The following is an 8,012-nucleotide window of genomic DNA, read 5'->3' on the forward strand; positions in this document are numbered from 1 at the left end:
TCACAAATTGATGTGTGTATGGATTGTGATAAGAGTTGTATGAGCCCCTAATAAAATGATTTAAAAAATTAATATCTCTTCCCTTGAATTTTGGAACCTAGACCAGCAGGGTAGAATTGAATTTAGTCACTGTGTTAGTCCAGTTAGACTAGAGAAACAAATTCATAAACACCCATATGTGTATAAGAAAATTTTACATACAAGAGCAATTGAATATTGAGAAAACATCCCAGCCCAGTCCAGATCAAGTCCGTAAGTCCGATATTAGCCCATATATCTGATACCAATCTATAAACTCCTCTTCAGACTCATGAAACACATGCAATGATGCCAAATGCAGGACAATCACAGGCCAGTGGGTAGAAAGTCTTTGCATCCAGTGAGTAGAAAGTCTTTGAATCAAGTGGCGTTGTAAACATCTCAGTGCTGGCTGAGGTCTCTATGTGGCTTCTCTGGCTTCAGAGGTCTGGTTGCATCAGGATGGGTCCAAGTGGCTTTTCCAGCTTAGGGCACTAGCATAGTTCCATGTGTCTTGTCAGCTGCAATGTCTCCCAGGGAGTGAGTAGAGAGACTGTCTTCCGCCTCCAAGGAGGAAAATAGGGTTTTCCCAGCATTCTCAGGAGAAGGCCATGCCCACACAGAGACCTCTTTGGCTATCACCCGATTGACAGAGTAGACTCCACCCCTTCACTCTTAATCCTAAATCCCAAATTGACATCAGATCATGTAACCACCAATCAGCTGACAAAAGTCCCTGAGGATGTGTCTGATCTCATTTCTCTTGAGAATATTATCTAATATTATCAACCTTCTGCAGAAGCTCCCCAATGGTCTTGGAAACCATAGGAAGTTAAGAAAGTTGGATCTAGCCCAATGGATCCTTGCCCAATGAAGTTGCTTATCTTAAAGATTTATAGAAATTAGTCTTCACACACAACCAGTTGATCACTTTCTAGGGGCATTGGTTACTTTACCAAACGTACGCATCTATGCCTGGAGAAAATGTACTTACTCATCTTCCTGAGAAAATTGGCATACGTACTAGAGAACCTAGAAGAATGCATTTGAATGGCAACCCTAACCTGCATAGCCTTCCCTTTGAGCTGGCTCTCTGCAGCACACTTTCCATCATGAACATTGAGAACTGTCCACTCAGTCACCTTCCACCTCAGATTGTTGCTGGTGGCTCTTCTTTCATCGTCCAATTCCTAAAGATGCAGGGTCCATATCATACCAAGAACTGGTCCCACTCACTGTTCAAAAGTAGACTGCCACCCCAGTCCTGCCTTTCAGTTCTGGCTAGACATACAGATATGAGCTGAAGACACAAGGAATCCAGGTGAGATAAACCCTCAGGAACAGAAATGGGAGTAGCCATACCACGAGGGTAAGGAGAAGGTTGGGGAGGAAGGGAGAACTGATCGCAATGATTGACCCCCCTCCTCATGGGGGATGAACAACAAAATGTGGGTGAAGGGAGCCAGCGGCCGGTGTAAGACATGAAAACAATAATTTATAATTTATCAAGGGGTCACGAGGGTGGGAGTGGGGAGGAAGGGAAAAAAGAACTGATACCAAAAGCTAAAATACAAAGTAAATGTTTAGAAAATGATGATGACAACATATGCACAAAAATGCTTAAAACAATTGATGTATGGAATGTTATAAGAAGTTATAAGAACCCCCAATAAAATGATTTCCATTCATGTTTTATGTTTATCTGTGTCTGTTTATGTAGATATTGATACATGTGGCAGATTTATAAGGACTGCATTATATGTTAATGCTAATAGAGGAATCATAGCTACTTAGCTTTTAAAAAATTCTGTACAAAGCTTATAGAAGTCTTTGCTGAGCTCAATCGGTTTCTTTTTTCTCCTGTGTAATCTGATATGGCAGTTTTCTTAAACCATTTGTCAACAAATTTATGAAGTTATTAAATATAAGGAACAGATAGTATAGCTAAATATACTTTCTCGTGGAAAAATTGTGGGAAACAGAAGGATTTCTCCCAAGTTGTCTCTCCCAAATGCCAGACTTAGCTGCTTGAGAAGGACTATATGCTTGGAGGTCATCAGGAGTGGATTAGGGGTCATTCTCCCTGAGGGTTATCAGCTGTCTAGATCAAGCAGACACCACTGTTTATTCCACAACAAATAGGGTCCATTCCCTTCTGATATTGTTCCCTTGAAAGAGTGCCTGAAGGCAAGCCCGGGACCACTCTAGGATGACTAAGCTTAGGCTACCATATCGAGTCCAGGGTCCACCCATCTTGCCACACATGCTCCACTATTCCCTCCCTTTACTATTGCGTGTTCACCCCTGGGTCCCCCTCCTATTGCTTGTATTGATATGTTGCAACCCCTCCCTATGACGGAGGTTATTATCTGCTATCAGGGTGCTTGCATGCCTCCCAGGATAGTAGTTGTCTGTTTCATTGTGTGAGACACCAGAGAGATCAAACCCGCCCAAGGATGAATTGTACTGCCCCTCTCTGTGATGTGTGATTCTGTAATCATATCCCCCTGAAGTGATATAATGCGTGGTTAGCAATAAAGGAGAGGCTCCCTGGTTCTCGGGTTCCGAGGTTGCTCCTGCTCTGGTGGCTGGGTTCCCCCCACGAGGATCATCAAGCAGGGCTGAGGTGAGCAATGCTACCATGAATTGTGTCTGATTCCATTTATTCCAATCTTTCCTCTAACTCTCATGCTCTCTATGACTTTACTATAATCTCTACTTATTATCGCTGTAAAATTGCGCCTACTGGACCTGTGATGACTTGTGGGGTCCCCTCTCCCCCTTAACCCCACAAAAAATGATGGGTAATTTTGTTGCAGCTTTTCATATACACGTTCCACTTCCTAATTGTCATGATTTTTATAGTATTAGAGGACCAGAGGTAGAATTTTTCTTTAACTTATTTTGAGATTTGAGAATTAAATTTTATGTATTGTTTACAGTCAGAGTATTATTATTATTTTGATATGTTTTGATTTGCTGGATTATTATTATGTTGCTATGTTCTGATTTGCTCTGTTTTAATCAATCAAGTTTAGAACTTATATCCTGCTGAAGAATTTGAATCAGCTTGTTTAAATATCATAAGCTATTTGTTTGGGAAAACAGCTGGCAAAGTGAAAAGATGCAGTTAACAATTCCAGAATTCCTTCCATTGACCAGTTGTGAAGCAAAATTCTCTGGAGTCTTCAGAGTGGGTGAAGGGAAGAATGGGTACTAAGACCATTTCTAGTAAAAATACATTTTTTCTTTGGTTTAGGGGAACAAAAATAGTGAAAAGTTTTCATTTTTGGAAGTTGCAGATCCACATAAACTAACAATTTGAGGGGGAAAATCACACACATTCTATAAATGTATATACAATGTATACATATATCGTATACATTTATACATACATACATATGTATATATACATATATGTATGCGTGTCTTTGCATGTATATATGTGTACATATATATAGCATTGTATATACAGAGTATCCCACCGAAATCAATGCTCATTTGTTTTTTTTTGATGTGAGGGGGATAGTGCATTTGAAGTTGAATCCACTACATTAGACTGTTAATCAAGTTTTCTGTTTAGAGGTCCTGAACAGATTGCATAACAGTGCGTGACAAAAAAGGCCTGATTTGTGGCAGACGGGGGACTGGTTTTGATACCATGACAATGCTCCTGCTCTTGCAGCCATCTCAGTGCACCAGTTTTTGGCAAAAAACCAGCATGCCTGTCTTGTCCCGTGCACCTTACTCAATTGACCTTGCTCCCTGTGACTTCTTTTTGTTTCCAGGAGTGCAGAGGGACACGAAAAGACAGCGATTTGACAATGTAAAAGAGGTGAAGAAAAAAAGGGAGGGAGGTGCTTGCTGTCAGTCATCCAAACAGATGAGCTTGAAAAATGTTTTCAAGAATGGAATTGCAGATTTGACAAATGTATTACATGTAATGGAGAGTATTTTGAAGGTGATAGGTTGTTTTGTTAAAAAAAATTTAAATACATAGCTTTGAAAACAAATTCCGAGGTTTTGGGGTACCCCCTCATAGGTAACTTTTAAGGATTTCTCCCTATCCTTTTACAATGAAATGAATGTCTTTCTTTGAACACTGCAATATATGTATGTTTCAAGGTTATTCAAAGTGTACTATGGTTTTATATCTTGACTTGCCTTGAGCATCTTTCAATTTTGGAATATCTGTGTCTAAGTACAATATCTTCCCACTGTGCTATATTGCTGCTGAGCTAAATGCACTTTCCTTTCTTGGTAGTTGTTACTACAGTTAATTGAAAAGAGGCACATTGCATAGAAGCCATTGGTAGTCAGATGTACATGTACTATTTGATGTATTTTCTTTTGCTTTAATGCTTTTAAAGGCTAGCAGTAGTGTAAGCTTGTGCCTCTTATATAGTACTCAGACTTTTGGTAGTATTGGTCTAAGTCAGTTTAATTATTGAAGAGGCTCAAAGAACAAATATATTCTAGATATCATCCTAATATATTATTTCCCTATAATGAATAACTATTAAGTATAATTATGTATTGTGACTTGGTTTTAATTTTTGCCACTTAAATGGGCATTGTGTTTTAAACAAAACATTTTAAAATTAAAGTTATAAAATATTAAGATACAAATTTTCCCCTGGCATAAAAATACAGAACTAGGTTTTTGGCTGAACCTATCTTCTTAATTGAAGTTTAATTAAGAAGAAATGTAGAAATGGAAGGCAGGTGAAGATATAAAACCCCAGAATGTTTAAATGTGCTGTAAAACTATTGTAGATGTCAAAGGATTTTACCAAGCAATATCTTTCCTCCTTATCGCCCATATACTGTGACTTTTCAGTTAAAGTTTTGCTTATAAAAGAGATTTGTTTAAAAAAATAAATTTGTTTATTACAGCTCTAAAAAACATTCAACTGTATTGATGCATCTCAAAGTAAACTGTGAACATCAGTACATTTCCCAAGTATGCCAACATACATCTGAATAAAGCTTTATTAGTTTTTTTTCTTTTGAGGTAAAATGTGCTGGTTAGGTGATGTCAAGTTGGTTGCAAATCATGGTGATCTTGCACACTGGAATGAAACATTGCCCTGCCATGCACAGCATGGTGTGCCATGCCACCCTCATGTCTGAGTCCAGTGCTGCAGTCCCTGTTATCAACCCATCTCATTGAAAGTGTTCCTATTTTTGATGTGCTTCTTCAGTGACATACCTCCTGATAACATATTTGTAATTGATACAAAGCCTCACTTTCCTTAGTCTAAGGAAGATTAGGCTTGGTTTCGCTGGCTTCTCCAAAGAAGAAAAGCCAGTGATGCTTGCATATGTATATACAGAAATTTATGTCAAGAAAATGGTCTACACTATTGAAAAAGCAGCCAACTCAGGTCCAAGGAGTTTGCAAGTCAGATGTTAGGTTGCAGACGTCTCTTGACTTACATAGCTGCAGGGGGCTGATGAACTCAAGATTAGCCTGGTGACTGCATGTGGCAGGTCAGGTAGCAGGCCACTGAAGACACCCAGCATAGGCAGACATTATGGCAGGCCATTGGCTCAACTTCACAGAACTGAAAGTTCATGCGCCAGATGCAGGATACAGACCCAGCAATAAAGCAAGCAAGCTTTCCCATAGAGCCTACTTGCATAGGAAGTAGTCCACACCCTTGAGGAAATGTCTTTTCAATTGCATCTGGCTGTAACCCGAGTAAAGGGGTTACACTCCAATCTAATCTTCAACCTGCACAGTTGCTCACAGCAGATACCATTAAAGAGTTGATTATATTATATTTGCTTGCATCATTGGAAAATTTCCACACCTCAACTGCCAAACCACTGAGAACCCTAGCCCTGCCAAGTTGACACAATGTCCACCTATCACACTTAGTAAACTTTTCCAAGACAGATTTAATCCTCTTGTTAGTCCATGGCCTATTCAATATGCTTCACTAACACCGTAAGTCAAAGGCATCAATTGTCTGAAATGAAAATTTCATGGCTTGAGTCAGACACACCTTAGTCCTCAGAGGACACTTTACCAAGGTCTTTTGCAGCAGACATGCTCCAAACAATACGTTATTTAATTATTTAATTTCTTGATGGAATCTTTGACAACTTTAACACTTTCTCCATTTATCCTGATGATGCATATTGTTTCAGTTGTGAGGATTTTTGCTTATATTGAGTATAATATAATCAGTATATAATCAGGTATAATCAGTATGGAGAGCTATAGTCTTTGTCTTCATCTGTTTGTTTCATGTTCACTTGTATTTTAAAGTAAAAAAAAAAGAGATCACAAATTCAAATATATGTTAGGAAACCCATTTGTTAAGCAGGACAAAGGCAAAAGTGAACCATCGGGCTGACGGACACCATCAGCATGAGGTCATATGGATTCACAGTCATGCAGTCACCTGAATAGGTCCTGGAGATGGAAGAAAACTATCACTAGCCAGACACCTTGAGAAAATGAGTCACTGGGCCTAGGGGATCAGGGCCATAGTCGTGGGAGACACCAAGGACAATTGGCTCAATATAGTTCACAAAGACAATGTTCTGCATCCTATTTTGGTAAGTAGCAATAGGGATCTTAAAAGCTCCCGAGAACTCACCTCAGGTTTATAACTATTGATGCCTCACCTAAACCACGGTATTTTAAATCACCATTGGTAATGTTAGGTAGGTTACCAAAGGGCTGGGAATGTCTGTTAACCCATGCCAAGCGAGGGGAACAAAGGAGTGGCGCACTGCACACGCCCAGGGTTCCCGCCGGTAGGCAGGGGTGGGCGTGAACCTGAATTGGCCCACCCATGCCAGGTGAATTCAATTCAGCCAATGGGGTCGCTCAGGGGTCTTCCACCACGCCTCCCTGTGGAACCAACTGGACGGCACCTAACAACATTCCAGTGGCTCATGTCCACAGGTATCATCACCATGCATGTTGTTGATAAAATTTGTTTGCAACGGACAGATCACTGGTATTGTAAAATTACATCATGCATTTTCCAGCATTGTTTCTATCACGTAGGCCATATTTTCCAACTACTGATGTTCTTGTTTCCAACTCTTACATTCCAATTACTAATGTCTATTAGAGTAAACCAGCCTCTAACAATCATGGGGTCTGTAGGTGCAATTGTACGGAGATAATCTATAAAGATTATAATTAAGTCGTAGAAGATAGGAAAGGTAAGAGGGAAGATAAAATAAAGGAATCGGGCTCACCTCAGCCCCTCTTGGTGGAGGTGGAAGACGAGAGGAGGAGAGCAAGACGAATATATTTCGAACCAAGGCTTATATATACTTAGGGGTGTGCAAGCCCCCCTGATTCCAGGTAACCATATATGTCACAGGAAAGGATTGTACCATAGGCAATACAAGCAATGGGGAGAGGGGATGACTTAGGGGTGTACAATGCTATAGAAAGGGGAAGGACTAGGGGTCACATGTGACTAGAAGGGCGGATCCTAATTTCAAGTTGGCAGTCTAACCTTGGTCATCATTGAGTTGGCTGGACCTTGTCTCTGGGCTCTCCTTCAGGGAAACAATTCACTATGCTTATCAGAAGGGAGTGGGCCCTACTTAGTGTGGGACAGACTATAGTCTGATTACTCTAGATGCCTGATAACCCTCAGTGAGATTAACCTCTAAGCAGTTTGCGTTGACCTCCAAGTGTACAGTCATTTACCATGTGATGTAAGCAGTGTCCTAGGTTTGGCATGTATTTGGGGGACAACCTGGGGAAAAGCCACAAATATAATCAATGCATCTTGATTACATGTTTGATCAATTTCAGAGGGCTGGAGTTGGTACAAGTTTTTCTGTTTCTATTTAAATAGTTTTATTGGCACATACTTCATATACCATACAATTTAATCATGTTAAGATTTGTGCAATAGACTGGCTAGACCAGAGGAGGTACACTGGTACAGATAGGAACTGAAAATACAGGGAATCCAGGATGGATGAGCCCTATAGGACCAGTGGTGTGAGTG

The sequence above is a fragment of the Echinops telfairi genome, unplaced genomic scaffold (assembly GCF_000313985.2).
Source record: "Echinops telfairi isolate 266 unplaced genomic scaffold, ASM31398v2 ScPeMD7_7469;HRSCAF=8507_0, whole genome shotgun sequence".
NCBI classification, from domain to species: Eukaryota; Metazoa; Chordata; class Mammalia; order Afrosoricida; family Tenrecidae; genus Echinops; species Echinops telfairi.